The sequence below is a fragment of the Trachinotus anak genome, unplaced genomic scaffold (genome assembly GCF_046630095.1).
Source record: "Trachinotus anak isolate AG129_WGS33_773 ecotype Australia unplaced genomic scaffold, CSIRO_AGI_Tana_v1 ptg000014l, whole genome shotgun sequence".
In the NCBI taxonomy this organism is placed as follows: Eukaryota; Metazoa; Chordata; class Actinopteri; order Carangiformes; family Carangidae; genus Trachinotus; species Trachinotus anak.
The window spans coordinates 1,929,105-1,949,841 of record NW_027273865.1 but is presented as its reverse complement, the minus strand read 5'-3'; positions in this window follow the sequence as shown (position 1 = coordinate 1,949,841).

The window sequence follows — 20,737 nt, the reverse complement described above, 5'->3', positions numbered from 1 at the left end:
ACAAGGCTATAAACCCTTAGTCTTGTTTAATATGAAATATATAGAGAATGTCTTCTGCACTGTCACTGTTTTTTTTAATTTACTAAACCTGAAAAAAAATAATCCAGGAACAACAGACCGGAAAAAAACTCACATTCAGTTATTTAAGCCTGAGGACCTGCTGAATATTTCAGTGGGATGTCTGATGGAAGAACTACATGAATATCTTTACAGATCTTTCAGTGCGATACACTGATCCAGAACCAGCTTCAACAACCTGATTCCCAACGCTCTGACATTTCAATTCTTGTTTGTGTGTGTATGTGCATGTGTGACAGCGTGTGTGTTTCATTTGTGGTCAAGACGTTACAGTGTGTTTGTGACTGCAGTCAAGCCTCCACCCCCATAATACAAACCCTGGTAGCTCTGAGTGTGTGTGTGTGTGTGTGTGTGTGTGAGTGTGTGTATGAGTGTGTGTGTGTGTAGACTGTCATCTCTTGAGAACAGCTGGAGAGTCCAGAAGTCCCAGATTAAAGTCAGCCACGCTCCACAGAGCTGCTCCCTCTCTCTCTCTCTCTCTCTTAAGATCACTGGACATTGAGATTTCCTATTTTCCTTTAGAACCCAGACCAATCAAACTGCTGTGTAAAAGTGAAACTGATCAGTTTGATCTTTGGTATGGTCCAGGAGTGACTTGGATAAAAGTTGTGTTATTAAATACACATTTTCTCACTACATTGTTTTTCCTGCATTTGTTTGACAGCTGCTACACAACAGCAGTGAATTCTAGCAGAAGCTTTGTGTTGTACTGTTCAGCAGAGTTCATGTAGTTATATAATGCCTTTTGTAACCTCCAAACAACCAGTATTATGATTTTTATTATCATATCACTTTGTTCACTGGTGCAAAGTAATGGCTCCACAATGAAGCCTCTCTTTCTGAGGGACTGGCATCAGAACCTGACTGCTGCGAACAACGTCTTCTGTCACTGAATCTTTTTTTTTTTTTTTGGCTCCTTACTGTACCTGTGGGAAACATTTAGACTTGATGTGAAGTCATTCATATTTTAGCTTATTACCAATGAGAAAAAGAAAAAAAATGAAACATCAAAGAGGAAGACGATATGCAACATGTTATTAATGGAAACTTCTTCAGTGTTTAGCTACTGCAAATCACTGTGTCAAAATCTCATAATGTTTCACAATGAGATGAATAATCCAAGCAACATTAGGAGATAAAGGAAATAAAATGCACCAAGAAAGCAATCGTGAAATTACTGAACAATCACTGGATATCTGGAGCAAGATGGTAAAAGAATACAATATGGAGAGAGACATCAAATTACTGAAGCAGAGAGATCAGGAAGCGGTGGATTTAGACAATGGTGGGACACAGGTATTACAACACTATGTACACTAACTCATGGTGGAGATTATTAGAACAAAAGAATAAAACCCACATGATCTGGAGAGAGTAATGCAGTGATAGATATTATGATTGAAGCCTATAGAAAGAAAAATAAGAAAATTATTTCCAAAATATACAGGGGCACAATGGAAACAATTTGGGAGATATTAAAGCAAAATGGTAGAAAGAACTAAACATAGAAAGATCACAGAAGGATTGGTGTTCAGTGTGGTGTGTGTAGCATTGATCCACGAGCTCAAAGAGTTGAAGAGAATTCAGTTGGAAAAATTTGATTTATTTCTTCATTACAGCAGAAATTCAAAGTAAACTGTCTCAGTCACATGAACAGTGTTGAAGGCTGTGCGGAAGCTTGCGCGCCAATCACTCCCATATCTTCTGGTCATGCCCAAAAATCTAAATATTCTGGGGAAATATATGTCTAGCTACAAAGAAAACTTTGGGATACGAAATTCCTTGTAATGTCAAGGTCTTGTACTTCTGTGTTTTTAAAGATGATGTGATTATTAAAAAAGATTGGTTTCGGGGGAATTCAAGATGGCGGCGTAGAGAGTGGTTGCCTTTTTCTGAGCTCCGCACCACCGCACTGATATTTCATACAAAACTCCGTCCAATTCAATACTCGCATTCATTTCCACGTCGCATATTTTAATATGAGTATTGACGAGTATTTTTTGAGATCCCGGGACAAGATACCACCAAAAGAAAGTCAAAATCCGACCAAGACGAGCTGGCCAGAAGCTACCGCTAGCATGCCTGACTCTCCGCCAGTGGAGGGAGAGCAGCAACAGCTACAAGCTAATACTGAGGTTGTCCTTGACCCGGCTTTTCGTCAAACTATCCAGGAAATAACGGCAAACATAACCAGGGTGATTGATGAAAAGCTCGGACCATTATCCCAAACTATACAGGCCCATGCCCAGCAGCTGAAAAAGATCAAGGAGAAAACCACCGAGGCAGAAAACAGGATTGCTGCGGTGGAACACACCTATGAGACGGTGGACACACGGGTTCAGGTGCTTGAAAACCAAATACAAACCATGGCTGAGCACATCGACGACCTCGAGAACAGAGGCAGGAGGAAAAATGTCCGGGTTATTGGTTTGCCAGAAGACGCGGAGGGGAGTAACCCAACAAAGTTTTTCGAGAGCTGGCTACCCAACCTGCTCAGGATGGAGACGGTTGGTTATCACGTGGAGAAGGTTCCTCTCACAGTGCTGTTGGCACGTCTGTTATTTGTAATCTGTGTTGTTTGTTTTTTGTTTTTCAGCTGGGTTACAGTTAGGTGCAGAATCTACATGGAGATTATAATACTTAAATCTTTTCAGTAAAACATGCTGTGACCTGTGATACATTGAGGCTGTGCGCTTGGAATATCAAGGGAAGCCATTCTCCCATCAAAAGGAAGAAAATACTGTCATCTTTAAAAAAAGAAAAGATCGATATTGCTATGTTGCAAGAAACACACCTGAATGATGAGGAACATTTAAAGCTGCAACAGTGCGGCTTTGATCAAGTCTATTTCTCATCTTTCACCACCAAAAGCAGAGGGGTGGCAGTACTCATTAGGAAAAATTTACCAGTTAAAGTGTCAAAATGTATTAAAGATAAATATGGACGGTTTGTACTTATTTCAGCCTCCTTACATGGGGAGGACATGGGGAGGACTTTGCTATCTTAAATGTCTACTGTCTACTCAATGTCATCCCCTTAATTTTTTGACAGAGGCTTTTGCCAAATTATCTGATCTTGCGGTGGAAAATACTATTGTAGGAGGTGACTTTAATTGTCTTATGAATCCTTTGATGGATAGGTTTCCCCCAGGTGCTTTAGCCCTATCAAAACAGTCACAACAAATCATTGGTCTTTGTGAAGACTTTGGATATGTGGATGTTTATAGGACACTTCACCCTGCGGATAAAGAATTCACCTTTTTTTCCAATCCTCACAAGTGTTACACAAGAATCGATCTTTTTTGCCCCAAAATGGCTTATAGAATCTGTTGTCTCCTGTTCAATTGGAATCATAATAATATCAGACCATGCTGCAGTGTATATGAATGTTACAGTTAAAAAACTCTCTAAGAAACCCGCGAGTTGGAGAATGGATACCTCAATTCTAAAAGATCACAAATTCATATCATATTTCACTACAGAATTCAGGCATTTTCTCACCACGAACTCTCCTTCGGCTACCAACTCATCCCTGCTCTGGGAGACCTCCAAGGCTTATGCCAGGGGGTTGATCATATCCTATACTGCTACCAATAGACGTAAAAATATTGAACAACAAGTTTTATTAGAAAAAAGGTTAAGTATATCAGAGAGGGAATATATCAAGAAACCTACAGCAGCTAAATTGTGTGTAAAAATACAAAAATATTGGAATGATATCTTGTTTGAAATACAGAAGGTTCTGAAAAAAAAGCTTGAACTCAGCCCGGTTTCCCTTCTTTTGGGTCTTCCAAGTGATTGCGCTGCTGATATGTATCAGAAAAAACTATATAATGTCCTGACATTTTGTGCCCGGAAAAATATTCTTCAGCACTGGATCACAGATAAGGCCCCCTCAGTGTCAGGATGGCACAGGACAATAATGGAATACATACCTCTGGACTTTCTCACTTCTTCTGCACTCCAAAACTGATGCCTTTGAAAGAATATGGAAACCATTTCTTGACTATATTAATGTAAATGTTTCTGCTATACTGACGAGAGCATTTGTATAAAAAAAAAAAACAGTATTATTATATTATTTTTGTTCTTTCATTTTTTTTTTTTTTTCCCCTCTTTGTTTAGCTCCCACTGTATTTCACTCTATGATGCATAATGTACCTGTTACATTTATCCAGAACTGATCTGTTTTGGTTTTTGTGTTGATATTCCCAGCTTGTTGTTGTTGTTGTTGTGTTGTTGTTGTTCTGTGGTTTTGCTGTTTTGTCTGGTCCTGTCTTTTGTATATTTGTTTATGAAGAAAATCAATAAATACATTTAAAAAAAAAAACAAAAAAGATTGGTTTCTGTGTAAAATATTATTACTGGCCTGAGTCCCCAAGTCTCAAACAGTGGAGTGACAGAGTTAAAGAAATCTTTACAATGGAAAGATGACGTTCTGGCTGAGGTCCAGAGGATCGATCTTTACTAGAAAATGCTTTTTCCATATAAAGCTGAAAATACTAAATAAAAATTTAAAGAAATAAAATAAAAAATGAGGTGAATAAATAGAAAGGCTGATAAAATGTTGATGATGTTTTGACAGATTCCTGTGGCTGTGGTCAAAACAGGATCAAAATGTGATCTCACTTTAGTTTTCAGTTTCTGTTGGGATGATCTGTCTCTGTCTCTCCCTCAGAGGAAGGTACCAGTTCAACTTCTGATTTTCACTTAATCTTTTTCTTTGCCTCTTCTGCCTCCTCTTCCTCATTTGGGTTTCATTCCAGAGGAGTTTGTGTCTGTGGGATTTGCCCAATAAGCCTTTCCCTCTTTGCTGTATTAAGACATTTTTGTCCTCTCCGCTCTGTTCATCTCCTTCTGTTCTTATCTGTCCACCCATGTCCTTCAACTCTCAGCTGTAATCCCCCAGAGGACGGGGGATAAATGGGAGGAGAGAGGGCAGCGACACTGATTTTCTGATTCCATTCCAGTCTGATGTGGGATTTGGGTCTGATTTATTCATCTGTCAGGTCTGATTGTCACTCTTTGTAATCTGAACTTAATCAAGCAGGTTTTGTTATTACACCTGCAGACGCTTTATTAGCAACAGAGATGCATGAAGTTTCAACCAACACAATATGTTTCCTTTGTGTAGCCAGGCAAACAGTAAGGGTGTGGCAGGTCAGAATATTATTATTGAATATTATGGAAACATTTTCAGGTGAGAAGAAGGTGAGATTGGCTGCTCGTTTTCTGGCGCCCTAAACATACATACGTTACATATACAAATAATAAAAATGTATGAAGACAAATCACAGTTGCAATAGTTTCAGACAAAGCAGACTGAACTGCATGTTTGCACTATGTAGATAAGTGTACAGAATACACGCACAGAGAGATACAAAAATACAGGTATGCAAAAGACCCTTTTCATTATTTTCTCAGCAAACTTTTGGAGTGGAATTACTCTCAAATATCTGTTTTCCTGCCAAATCTGCTGCTGCAGGTCGAGTGGTGAGCTACAGCCAAACTTTCACAGCCAGCTGAATGGTGACCTCCTGGGCATGAGTGAGCAGATTAACAGGCTGCAGCCAAATCCGCCTCAGTTCACGTTTGGTTTTTGTTTCAGTCAAAATCATCTTTCACAGGGTCATATGTTCAGACGTGTCACACCTGTGGGTGTTATGTAATGTGGCAACACCTGCACTTGATTCCCATTCAGGGTGCAGGGTCACTGGTCAATCACAGTTTATCAACAATATGTGATCAACCCTCACCACTGTTTGAGAGTTTGTGTGACACAGTGTGAAGCAATGAAGCTTTATAGTCTATGTTGTTCACTTATTTATTTGTCAAGTAATTGGCAATTCAAGTCGGCTTTTTACAGTGGAGCAACATGTATATGGTATCATTTAATAATTTAAACAGAGAACTAGCTTTCCAATCATTCAGTTTTATAGTAGTTTGTTCCTGCATTAGTGATATGTAGGTGTTCATTTACATAGTGTATATTAGAGCTGTTTTTCTGAGCTCAGAGTGATAGTTTGGTTTATTTGATGCAGGGTTGTGTGAAGTAGTCATCCATTATCAGTGTGCTACCTGCAGTAGATTCAGATCTGCCAGTTTAGAGAAGCAGGCAGGAGCACAGAAGCAGAGAGATGTGCTGCTATGGACGGGGCCAGAAGAAAAAATGTTTTAGACACTTTTAAAAGACGTGCACCGAAACAATTCAATATCTGTTTAAATGTTTACTTCATTTAGAATATTTTCAGCTCTTTATCTTCCTGTCAAAACAGCACTTCCTTTGGTACCACATTTTTCGCAACTGCTGGACTACTGTATTCCAAAGCACCTATGGTGCGCACTGTATTACTCCGCAGCCGCAGGTCAGCTGAGTGAATAATCCAACCATCATCTATACTGCTTATCTGAAGCAGTTAGCGGGGGGGCTGGAGCCAATCCCAGCTAACACTGGGCAAGGTCAGGGTACACCCTGCACAGGTGACTGGTCTGTCACAGGGCTGACATTGAGACAAACAACCATTCACACTCACATTCTCACCTACAGGCAATTTAGAGTCAATTAATCTAATGTGCATGTCTTTGGACTGTGGGAGGAAGCTGGAGTATCTGGAGGGAACCCACACAGACACGGGGAGAACATGCAGACTCCACACAGAAAGGCCCCAGGCCTGGGGTTCGAGCCCAGAACCTTCTTGCCGTGAGGCGACAGTGCTACCCACTGCACCTGAATGAATCAGAAAGAGCTAAACTGCACTTTGTGTTGACAGGAAGAAGAAGAGCTGAAAATATTCAAAATGAAGTGATCATCCTAGTCCCTGGTTATTACTATAGTTTGTGAATCCAGTATCTTGGAGTGAAGGGTGTGGTGCTTGGTGTGGTGTACATTTCAAGCACAATATATCTACATATGGTGGTGGAGAAAGTGTTAATATGAATTCATTCTGATCTGGCATGTTGTTGAGACCAGATCAGGGAGGCAAAGGGAGGGTGTTGCAGTGCCCATGTCCCAGCATTAGAACCCCCACACCTTTAAAATCACTGCTCTACCCCTGCACACATTACAAGGGAAAGTCAGAGTCAGGAAATTATTTTTTTTCTTTCTTAGTGCTTGATTGATCTGGAACAAACAAACAGGGGTAAAGATTGAAAAATACCCTTAAGTTATGAATCAAACAAGATGGTGAACACAAGTAAAGTCTGTGCTCTGTCAAATGCAAGGCTGGGGGAGAAAAACTGACATATACAAGGAGAATAGATGAGTGTGAGGAAGCAAGGAATGAAAGGAAGGAAGGTTTGAATAGAGGATAAAAGATAAGACTGATGATGGATGGATGGATGGATGGATGGATGGATGGATGGATGGTTACAATGATGTCTAGTCTGCACAAGAAGACGCTTCTCTTCAGTCAGTGACATGGAAAGGAAGGCGGAAAACAATTGCAGACGTACAGTAAAGCAAGAAGACAAGCAGCATTACTATTGATGGCTTCAGGTCAGATGATGAATTTGTCAACATTCTTAATAAATTCTGTTTGAGATATAATCAGTCTGACTTCAGAGAAGAAGTTGAGAAACTTAAAGACAATCAGCACTTTGTCCTGGAGCAAAGAGAAATTGAAAAGTCCTCCCTTTCTCTAAAGATAAACGAGAGCCCTTGTTTAATCTCATGCAAGGTAATTAAAGTTCTATCTTGTGTGATATCATCAACATATCTCTGAAACTACAGCCTGTGCCTAACCTGTGGAAGCTGGCTCTGATCTCCCCCAGTTCTTAAAAGCCCCACAGCTTTGAATGACTTCAGGCCGGTTGCCCTCACTTCACTTGTAACGAAAACCTTTGAAAAGCTTGTGAAGACAGAGCTGGCAAGAGAAGGCGAGCATGCACTTGACCCTATACAATTTGCCTATAGGGCAAGAGTTGAAGATGCAACATTCACCCTACTTAACCTTTTGTTTAAACATATGGAGGGGGACAAAACCCATGCTAGATTGCTTTTATTGATTTTCCTTGAGCTTCTAGCACTATCCAACCCCACAGTGTAGCCATGAGGCTGACAGAGAACTCTGAGTGGAGTCACAATCTGGTGGGTTGGATAATAGATTTTTTTAACAAACAGAGCTCAAAGGATGAAAGTGAATGCCACTGTATCAGATTCATTATGTTCTTCTAGTGGCTCACCCCGGGGCTGTGTTCTCTCTCTCTGCCTTACTTTATATTCTGTACACAAACATGCGCTAAAATAAGCATGAGGACAGGACTGTATCGAAAGCTGCAGACGATCTAGTCATTGTGGCCCAGTCATTGATGAGATTGTCACCTGGTGTGACCAGGCTTTCATGGAGCTGAGTCAGGGGGATACAGATTTCAGAACTCATGCTTCAAGCTATGAGACTGCGATCATTCAAAATTTACCCTGGGACAGTCAGAGACTCTTAACTGACCTTTGAGAAGAACAGTGAGGCAGCGTGTAAAAAGGGACACCAGCGTTTGTTTTGTCTTTTTCACACTGATAAAACCATGACGATCGTCTTTTATCAGGCTTTTATTGAGTCAGTCTTTTTGCCTCGTGTCATGGTTTGATCACCTGTCTCTGAAACATGAACTTTCTCTCTATTCTCCGTCCTTTACACAGTGACAACATCCAGCTCCCTCGCTCTGACTGTTGGTGTGCAGAAATGCTTTTGTACCTGCTGCCATTGCATTACTAAAGCTAACAGCTAGAGATGATGCACTTCACCCATCCATGGCATTTTAAGCTTGTTAGTGTGTGGGTTTGTGTTTGTGTGTGTGTGTGTGTGTAGAAGCACTTTGTCATCACCTTCTTAGGCGCTTTCATACTCTGATACTATTTTTGTTACCATGATGATCCTTGTTTTCAATTCAATTCAATTTTATTTGTATAGCACAAAATCATTTTAATGTATTTTGTTTTGATGTCTTTTGAATCTGCGTCACTGTGACTGAATCTCTCGTCTGCACGACAGATTTTACCCTCGGGTATGCTTTGATGAATGGATGATGGAAGGATGGACAAACAATGAAGTGATGATTGCATGGGTTGATGGATAGTTAGACTGATAGACACAGGTTGGATAGGCTACATTAATTATCAATGGATCCAGTTAATCAATGTTGGAACTGATGGATGGATGGACACAGCCTATCACATAAAGACTCATCTAATCCTTTTCTCTCCATGTTGACAATGAACACAGATGGAATGAGGAACTATGAACAAAGAAAAAAAAAGAGAGAAATTTTGGAACGAAGAGTTCTCCTCAGTGAAAGGACATCTCACTCTGATTCTATTAATAACCATCATCTATCAGGCTGATTAAGTCACTAATCCTCTCTGTTCTCAGCTTGAATGATTAACACATGATCACACACACAGCGGCAACACACTCAGCGCGACAACATTTCCTCACACATCCAGTCTAAACTGTGAAGTCATGACAGAGTAGAGACAGGAAAATCTTTAATTGGGCAAAAGCTCGTATCTACTTGTGATAACAGGTGACGCTGTGACAGCTTTGTTCTGCGAGATGTTTGAACAGATTCAGGATGAAGAATTTTCCACAAAGCATTTTCCATTTTATTTACTGAGGTTTTGAACAAGCTGCTGAAATGACTGTAATTTTTTAAGTGAACAGCTGATTCAGATTTCATGCACCATCTTTGTTGGGAAAAGAAATGTGGTGCTATTTTTGTCTGACTAAACTAAGAATTGCATGGCTGCCAGCAAAAAGGACAAAAGAAAACAAAATGAAACTCATTTTCTATGTCACTGAATCTGCGCTTTCGTCCTTCACTGACTGACAACCCTCAATTTTCCACACTGAGTGATAAAATACTTTACACACCTCAGCTGGGCACATAAAGATCGACACCTCTGAGATCAGTTTTAACAACATAATTCTCTGGTTCATATTTTCATCATCCTCGTTATATAAATTTTGGTTTAGTCCAAATATTATCAGCTCAGTGCTCTTTACTTTCAACAAAGCAATGGTGAAATAACGAGAACTACCACCTTGTGGTTGCCTGCCCTGCTAACTGGCCACGCCGCAGGAAACATGGTCACAGTCTCTTCTTCCTGAGTTACAGTGATGAATAATGGCCAGAGGTGTTTTTGTAGAACACTGTGATGTCACAGTGAAGTTCACCATTGACCTTTTAGGTAAAATATGTCATCACTTCGTTTTATCCTTATTGACATTTGAGTTAAATTGTGTATGAATTTGAGTCATGGCCAAAATCATGTTTTGTGAGGTCACAGTGACCTTGATCTTTGACCTTTGACCATCAAATTCTAATCAGTTTATCATTGAGTCCAAGTGAATGTTTGTACCAAATTTTGCTTCTTTTTATGTTTTAAAAAGAAATTGTTCAAGATGTTCATTTGTAGTAGTAGGTGCTGATGAGGTGAGTGGTGCACAACTCAACTCGTCTCCATTCATGTGACTTTCTAAACATATGTGAATGAAGCAGCAGAGAGTTGGAGGGATAGACAGATGAACTGAGAAAGAAGAAGAGAAGTGAGGAAATAGACAGAAGGAGGAGGAGGATGTGAGGATGGACGGTTAGAGAAGTGAATGGGTGGAGGGTAGTATATGTTCAGTAGGAAGCTGACAGAAGGGCCAGACCCAGTATCCATCCTGCCAACACAAACACACACACTCTCTCTCTCTCCCTCTCTCTCTCTCTCTCTCACACACACACAGATTATAACAATGCTGAAAACACTCCTAATTGGATGAAAACATACAGCATATCAGAACACACCTGGAATACATGATGTTATGCATTTTTTGTGTATATGGAGGCAAACGAATGCATGCAAGTTTGTGTGTGTGCATTGTGTGTGTGTGTGTGTGTGTGTATGTGCATGTGTGTGTGTTGGCAGAGGCTGGGGGTTGGCAGATGGTCAGAGCTGAGTCTCTCTCCTTTGTGGGTCCCTCAGCTCTCTCTCTTTCACTCTCCATCCCTTCCTCCCCTCAGCTCCACCTCCAGGGGATTCCCACCCAAGCTAAGCCCCTCCAGAATATCTCCCAGCTGGGCACAGACCTCCACCACCTCCTCCCTGCCTGGAGCTGAACTTGCTGAATGTTCCTGGATAAAAATCTCACACACCTCCCTCTATTTTTTCCATTTCATTTGTACATAGATTGAAGAGTAATGCTGTCTGTTAAACAGTGAGGGTGTTACATGGCTCAGAGAGCAGTCAGACATTTTCAAATATCCGTGGGTATCAGGTTTAAAGAAACTCTGTTTTCTTTGATTCCTGACGCAGACTCAGATTTTCATTTTCACTGCTGAGCTCAGAGCTGACAGAGGCCCAGAGTCACGTTCAAGAGCATTCAGCTGTTTGTGGACACATTTTGAATGGCTACTGAATGTGTGTAATTCTGGTTGTTACAATTTTTTTTTGTTGTTGTTTAATCATGAAACGTAATTGGAAAGCTTAAAAAATTTATGTTAACTTTTTTCTTTCTTTTTTTTTTTACTTTTGTCTTTTTTAACTTTAAAAATCTCTTGATGATTCTAATTAATATAACTTTTTAAAATGTAAAATGTACATTTAAAAAACAGCTATCTGGGTCAGTTCACCGTGTTTACACTGGACTGGAATAGAGGCAAGTCAGGAGTTGTTTTGCTGAGGAATGCAGAACTATGTTTTGGCCAATTTAAAGTGACTGTTATCCTTAGGCTTACTGCTTAGCTTTTAGCAGTGAAATATATACATTAAAAATGTTGTGTAAGTGGAGACACACGGTCACACTTGGGTGATTTTACATTTCAAGTAAAATTGAAGGATTACATGGCAGCAGGTTCCATTTGTGTTTGGCAGGTGAAACTGTCACTTCAAACCTCAAAAGTTGCTGAAAATAGAAATAAATGAATGAATAAACAAATTTGGAAAATTCTGTTTCCAACCAGATCATTCCTGAAAATCCAACACTGTACAGGACTGGTCCTTTATGTGAGTGAGTTTCCTTCAGTGATCAGATGGGGCCAGATTAAAATCACATTTTTATTATCACAGCACTTTAAATGTCCATCCAGTCTAAAGGTAGATGTCCATGTGTTTGTGATTATAAAGCAGGTCTAGGTTCTATATTAATACTGTGAAAGTATCAAAGCCTCAGTCCACAGAGAAATGCACACAGCCTGTATTCAGAAACTGAGCCTTTAAACCAGCCGTCAGGACTTCTGGAACTTTGTGATGTCACAACAAAGCAGTCACTGCTCTCAGCCATGCACCAATCACAGCCCAAATCCTACAAGGTTGAATGGTGAATGCTACCATCCAACCTTGGAGGAACTGGTTTCTTTGAGTATTTACATGAAATCTACTATATTTTAATTTGATCACTCAGAAAACAGTCAGCCAATCAGAAGAGAGGCTCAGATCCTCTGACTGGCTGACTGTTATAGAGCTGTTGGAGCTAGAGCTCTGGAGAGAAGCCTTAGAGAGGAGATGTAAAACTATGAATATATTTTCTTATGGAAATCAACACTTGTGTAAACTATGGGACCTTTAAATAAGGTCTGCTCTGTTTATATTCAGACATCAAGTAGTGACACAGCTTTGTCAGCAGTCAGCAGGTTGTGTTGTGTCTTCCATCCCAATCATCGACCAAAGCATCATTTTAGTGTCAGCTGATGGTGATTGATGATGCAGTGATTGTGTTTATTGATTAATTAAACTGAGAAAGCAATAGATTAGGACAAACAGACACTTTACTGTATACACCAAAGGCAGACAAAAATCCTTCAAGCTGTTGAAGGCCACTGACGCCCAGAACAAGAAAACTCTGTTTGATGATTGTATAATGATGTTTACCAGTGATCACCCTGCAAAAATAGATTTATGAATATAAATCCATCTGCTTTGATTTCAGAGAGAGAAAGTTTAAAACTAAATAACTCAATTATTGACGAAATGGCCTTGATAACAGTGGGAGCTGCTGATCAGGGGGGAATTAATTGGGTGAAAATCAAGCAAAACAGCACACTAAAACAAGCCTGCAGTGTACATGTGGAACAACTGTTCCATCCATCCCTTCATCCCTCCATCCAACCATCTCTCCTCCCCCAAACTACCCCTCTGACTTCCTGGCTGCTGAGTGGTGTATTGCAATTTTCAGACGTACCTGAGATTCCCTCATAAATGTACCACTTTGATGTGTGACTGCTACACGCTGCACATTTAAAGTTATACTATGTAACTTTTCCGCATAAAAAAATCTAAATTGACTAGAACTATTTTATATCTATTTTTTTAGTTGTGTACTTACATTATCCATCAAACAATCATGTTTCCATCAACTCTCAAACCAGAGAAATACCTGGTTTTATTAATATGAACAGTTTGTTTCATTTGGTCGCCCGTCAGTGACATCATATCCCCTATGTGCATGTGTCTGCATTGGGATTGCCAGCCAGAAGATCAAAGCTGACTCTCATCCAGTTTTTAAGGTACATTTCTAAGATACACGGTTGTTCCCAGCTCCCAGCCCTTATGAGACGTCCGGTATCTGCCAAAGCACATCAGTAAATCATTCATTTTAAAGTGAAGCCGCTTTATTCATTGTTCCAACAATTTTAATCCCCTGGTCTGTTATTTATGGACAAAAGGAAAACTCTGGATAATTCAGCTGCTGATAAAAACCTCCTGAACATCAGGTTCATAAGTTATCAGAGAAACAATCAAAACAAGGGTTATTGGCTCATATCTGCTATATAGCATCAGCGAATCAGTGACTTCAGATATGAAGCTGCCTGGTGTCCTTGCTGTGGAGAGGAGGGGACCTCTGTGGATAATTCAGCTCCAGGTTGAAATGTCCTCAACGTCTGACACTGAAGGATCCAAACAGGGAGAAGCTGATTGCAACTACAGCTCCCATGATCCCACTGTACTTCATAATGTCACCCAACACCTTCATTTGTTATTGTTTTGACTGAGAGACCCTTTGCAGCAGAAGTTACAGACTGTGCATTTAATATCATTTTGAATGTTGTGTAAGTGTCCAGTTGTTTTTGTTGTTTTCTGTTGAGCCCGATCGAATTCAGAATGTAAAATATATAATTTCCTGTGCAGCAGGACAGTGAACCATGACATCATGGCTGCTTTCCATTCAGCTTTTTATGCTCCCTCTCATCCTTGCTCCTCTGTCCTTCAGCCCGTGACCCAGATATCGATTGTCATCCACCATCATTGAGGTTGTTTAAATCACTTGAATGTGTATTGGGCAGCACCAGGGGAGAGGATGATTATTTCTACACATTATAGGATAAATTAGATGTTGGATCTCTTCAAAGAGACAGTGAGCAAGGACTATTAGATAAATGAAGATTCCTCCACACATCTCTCTGTATCCCTGTCGGGTGGAGTAAGTGGAGGAATGGAGGGGGTCGCATTAGCTGAATGGAAAGTCCTCACAATGTGGGCGTCACAGACAGAATCCCACTTTACACTAAACCTCAGATTTCAAGGGGGCGTCTGGCTGACTGATGGATCTTATCCACCAATCAAACGGGAGCTTGAGGGCCGCTTCAGTCAGACGAGTCTATTTGCATGGAGTCTGAGGTTGGCTGTGGGTGAGTGCGTCTGATGGGTGATTTCCTGGCTGACTGATGGTGTTTGAATGACTGATGAGGTGGATGATCTGGTCGAGCGCGTCGGCGTCCTCAAGCTGATCGACTGAGCCCCTCCTCAGTTTACAGTCTGAAAATCTAAGTGGCCTTCTCTCTCCATTTAGTTGCTTCTATCCTTCATTTTTTTTCTTTTTCCGCTTTGGTGTCATTTTTTTTCTTTTAATCCTCACATTTCGTCCTTTTCTCTGTCTCTGTGTTTCTCCTCGTCCTTCATGCCTCTGTTTTTGTCACCTTTCCCCTTTAACTCCGTGTCACTTGAGCTGTCCCTCTACTTGTCACTGCTCTCAGTTTTTTCTTTGTCACTAAAAGAGACTTTTCCTCTGTTTTGACTTTGTTTTACATTATAATATATATATATATATATATATATATATATATATGTGTGTATACATATTCACTCCATCCTCCTCCATCTTTTAAAGTTTCTTTCTGTCTGTCTTCACAGACTGGGAATTGCAACTGAGTTTCAAAAATAATAACACAACACACGATCTCAGTAAATGATAATTAGCCAGAGAACAAGGAGCTTTGTGGTCAGTAGGGATGTCATGATACCAGAAATTCTCCAAAACATAAAATTGAAAAGCAGAGAGCACACACACACACACACACACACACACACACACACACACACACATACAAACCCCCACCCTCCATACAATCACTGTGCACACAGCAGTTCATATTAACTAACATGGTGAAAGCTCAATTGTGTGAAAATATTCATTTTAAAACTCAGTGTTATATTCTGACGTTACGTCACAGTCAACTTTTATTTCCATTTTACCATTTCTTCTCAACTGTAATATCCTTTCATCCTACCCACTGTGAAGCCATACCCAGGCAGTGCATTGGTCTTGCAGTCCACACCACACTCTTGATCTTTGTGTTGTTCATGTGCAAAAGGCAAAGGTGGGTGTTTCTCAGTGGTCACACAGCTACATCATCATGGCTGAACCTCCCAGATCTCAGCCTGATGAATAATCTCCATGGTCATACTGCTTACAAGACTAGAGCTGACCTTCCAGCATTTTCCCATGAACATTTATAATTTTGTATGACATGTACACTGTCAATTTCATCATTTTTTTTTAAGTAGCTGTAGTTAACCACATTAGTGTAGCTTTGCTTTAGTTCGACTTGTGGTGGCTTGGAAAGCTCTGCTTTCACAGTAGATTCCCCAACACTCGTGACACATCAAGACAACAGCACAATGTGGGATCCATGCAGCAATGTAAATCTTCACAGCACCATATTGTTATGTTAGCCAGATAATATGACAATGTGAAAATCACAAGTTAAGAAATGTACTGTGGCTCTAATGACAAGGCAGCACTTGTTGCATTTAGACAGACAGTATAAAGAGGTGAAGCCAGCCTGGGTGTGCTGCAGCCCCACGACACCTATTAAGGCCTTCAAACCAAACTCTTTTTTTCTTTTTTTTAAAAGATGTAATGCTATGTGAAATAAATATATATATATTTATTCAGCGTTATAGAATACTGTAGCCCCTATGGACCATTCAGGTATCTAATTTTGTTACACTCTTTTAATGTGTTGCCCCTGTTTGGCCAGTGAGAAGAATTCAACTTCCTGCTTGGTCAAATTCAGTGAGAAGAGCCTGAGACAACACTTTGGACAGAGAGATGGAAACAAACCACAAAAAACAAAACAAATAAATGAACGGAGGAGTGGACTAATCCACTGCCTCAAGCTAAGGACACACACAAGCACAATATCACAAGGACGCAGACAAGAAAGGCATCCACACATGAATCTGGTTTCTATTATCCCTCTCTTTTACTACAGAGAGAAGAGAGCAATCTATAAATCTCAGGTCATCGCTGTATGTATGTTTTCATTTGTATAAATAGTCCATGGAAATCCATCACCGACCTACTGCAGAGCTACAGGATGGGTGATCAATAGAGAGAGGTAGAGAGTCAGAGCGAGAGAGAGAGAGAGAGAGAGAGAAAGAGGGAGAGAGGTGATGAATCACAGAGGACGGTCTGCTCTGAAATATGAGGCTCTAAATCAAACTGTTAAACTCCAACACGACGGACCAGATGGATGAGAGAGATAAAGAGGGAGGGAGAAAATGATATAACAGATAGTGACTCTGTTATTAGGTACAAGTGAAGTTAAACTACAGTGCCATCCCAGTTTAATTTCAGAAATAAGACCTAATGTGATCACATTTAGCACAATCTCAACACTTAGCTGACATTTTTCACCAGATCAGAGTTTGTTCAGCAATATTTAACGGCATTATTAAACCTCACGGCCAAGATAAAGACATCAATCAAGATTAAACATGAGTGACACAAGGCAGTGTGAGTATGTTCAAATGCAGAAACTGACACAGACACTTTAACATTTTAAGCTTTACGCCGCTGTAGAGTATATTTTTTCACCTGAGTTTGATGTGGCAAAGAACTGGGAAAATCTAATTCTGGTGACTGAAATGTAGCGTTCACTGCTTCTTTAATGTTCCCCACTAGAGAGGGAGGGTGATACCAAGTGTTACGTGCCACGCAGGGGCATAGTGTTTTTTTTGTTGTTGTTTTCCTCCTCCCTCTGTTTCCTGTTTTTCTCCCTCACCTAGTTTCCTTCTAGGTGCTGATGAGATGATTGGATTGCACCTGAGCAGACTGGAGGACGGCCTATTGGTCCCCAGGCGGTCCGAGTGGCCAATCATCTGCCGGGGAGTTGACATAAAGGGGAGCCTGGATGAGGAGCTCTCTCTCTCATTTTCCCCTGATTGCTCTACCAGACTGCCTGTGTTTTGTCGTGTTGACTACAATTGTTATTTGAAGGTTTGTGTGGGGGAGAAAGGATAGGTAATCAGAATCAGAATCAGAATCAGAATCAGAATCAGTTTTATTGCCAAGTATGTTTTCACATACAAGGAATTTTTTCTGGTGATTGGTGCAATTGATCAGCAACAGTGGGGCTCTCTAGCCTTGTTGATGAGGCTAATAGCAGATGGGAAGAAGCTATTTTTGTGGCGAGAGGTTTTGGTCCTGAAGGACCGCAGCCTCCTGCCAGAGGGGAGTGTCTCAAAGAGTTTGTGTCCAGGGTGGGAGGAGTCAGCTACAATCTTCCCTGCACGCCTCAGAGTCCTTGAGGCGTACAGGTCCTGGAGGGATGGAAGATTGCAGCCAATCACCTTCTCAGCAGAGTGGATGATACGCTGCAGTCTGTTATTGTCCCTCTCCGTGGCAGCAGCGTACCAGATGGTGATGGAGGAGGTGAGGATGGACTCGATGATGGAGGTGTAGAAGTTCACCATTATAGTCCTTGGCAGGTTGAACTTCTTCAGCTGCCTCAGGAAATACATCCTCTGCTGAGCTTTTTTGATGAGGGAGCTGATGTTCAGCTCCCATTTGAGATCCTGTGTGATGGTGGTTCCCAAGAAGCGAAAATGCTCCACGGTAGCCACGGGGGAGTCACACAGGGTGATGGGGGTGGGTGGGGCTGGGCTCTTCCTGAAGTCCACTATCATTTCCACTGTCTTCAGAGCGTTTAGCTCTAGGTTGTTCTGCCTGCACCAGGTCACCAGACGGTCAGTCTCCCACCTGTAGGCAGACTCATCGCCATCAGAGATGAGTCCAATGAGAGTGGTGTCGTCTGCAAACTTCAGGAGCTTGACAGACTGATGGCTGGAGGTGCAGGTGTTGGTGTACAGGGAGAAGAGCAGAGGAGAAAGAACGCAGCCTTGCGGGGATCCAGTGCTGATGGTCTGGGAGTCAGACACGTGCTTTCCTAGCTTCACGTGCTGCCTCCTGTCAGACAGGAAGTCGGTGATCCACCTGCAGGTGGAGTCAGGCACGCTCAGCTGGGAGAGCTTGTCCTGCAGCAGAGCCGGGATGATGGTGTTGAAGGCAGAGCTGAAGTCCACAAACAGGATCCTGGCATAGGTCCCTGAGGAGTCCAGGTGCTGGAGGATGAAGTGGAGAGCCATGTTGACGGCGTCGTCTACAGACCTGTTGGCTCTGTAGGCGAACTGCAGGGGGTCCAGGAGTGGGTCAGTGATGGATTTGAGATGGGACAGGACAAGGCGCTCAAGTGATTTCATGACCACAGAGGTCAGGGCAATGGGTCTGTAGTCATTTAGTCCTGTGGGCCTTGGTTTTTTGGGGACAGGGATGATGGTGGAGGATTTGAAGCAGGCTGGCACGTGGCAGGTCTCCAGTGAGGTGTTGAAGATGTCTGTGAACACCGGAGACAGCTGATCAGCACAGTGCTTCAGGGATGATGGAGAGACAGAGTCAGGACTGGCTGCTTTGCGGGGGTTCTGCTTCTTAAAAAGCCTGTTGACATCTCTCTCCAGGATAGAGAGAGACGTTCCTTTGGTAGGGGAGGAGGGGGGTTCTGATGTGGCTCTGATGTGGAGGTTAGTGTCAGGCTTGTCCCACTGTCTTTCAAAGCGGCAGTAGAACTCATTCAGATCGTTGGCCAGACGGAAGTCATTAATGGAGTGGGGGGGTTTAGGTTTGTAGTTAGTGATCTGTCTGAGCCCTTTCCAGACAGAAGCAGAGTCATTGGCTGAGAACTGGAGCTGAAGTTTCTCAGAGTACAGTCGTTTAGCTTCTCTCACCGCTTTGCTAAACCTGTACTTGGACTCTTTAAACCTGTCCCTGTCCCCACTCCTGAAAGCTTCCTCCTTTTGCCTCCTGAGCTGACTGAGCTTAGCTGTGAACCAGGGTTTGTCATTGTTATAACTCACCCTGGTGCGTGATGGGATACAGCAGTCCTCACAGAAGCTGATGTATGACGTCACAGCCTCTGTGAACTCATCCAGACTGTTGGAAGCAGTCCTGAACACCTCCCAGTCAGTGCAGTCCAAACATGCCCGCAGATCCTCTATGGCTTCACTGCTCCACTGCTTCGATGTCCTCGCAACAGGTTTACACAGTTTTAGTTTCTGCCTGTATGTGGGAATCAGGTGGACCATCACATGGTCAGAGTGGCCCAGTGCAGCCCGGGGGACGGCGGGATAAGCACCACTGATTGTGGGGTAACAGTGGTCCAGAGTGTTCCCCTCTCTGGTCGGGCAATTAACAAACTGTCTGTATTTGGGCAGTTCATGACTGAGGTTCCCTTTGTTAAAGTCACCAAGGACAATAACTACGGAGTCCGGGTTGGTCCGCTCCACACACAGTATCTGCTGTGGCCTGTGGTGGGATGTAAACACCGACCAGGATGATTGAGGTGAACTCACGGGGGGAGTAGAAGGGCCTGCAGTTTATGATGAAAGTCTCCAGGTCAGGAGAACAGTGCTGCAGGATCACTGTCACGTCTTTGCACCAGCCACTGTTTGCATAAAAGCAGATTCCTCCACCTTTGGTTTTGCCGGACAGCTCTGTGTCGCGATCCGCTCTGAAGAGCTGGAAGCCGGCCAGCTCCAGCGCAGAGTCCGGAATCGATCCACACAGCCACGTCTCCGTGAAGCACAGAACGGAAGATGAAGAAAAGTCTCTGTTCTTCTGCACCAGTAGCTGAAGTTCATCCAGTTTGTTGGGCAGTGAACGCACGTTGGAGAGAAAGATACCTGGGAGCGGTGTGCGGAGTGCGCGCCGGCGGAGACGCGCAAGCGCACCGGCACGTTTTCCTCTCCTCCGGCGTTTCACTGCGAGAGCAACGGTCAGTGCACCTCTGACCAAAATGTCCAATAATCCCACAGATGAGTCGAGAAAAGTAGGAAAAAAATCCACTGGAGTTGTTTCTCTGATATTAATGAGCTCTTCTCTGGTGACAGAGCTCCGGAAACCAAAGCAGAAAACTGGATTTATAAAGAAAATAAGGCAAAAAAAAAGTTGGGGGTACCCTTTACATTTTCACCACGTAGTTCTGTGTTGTCTAAAAACACTAGGTTAGTGGTGGGTGCCACCCCGTGTTTTTGGTTTAGATCAGATTTGACAGGATTTCTTTTGTGTATTTTGTTTCGGTGAGCAGTTAGGGGTAGGCCTCATTCTGTTTTATTGGTTTTCATT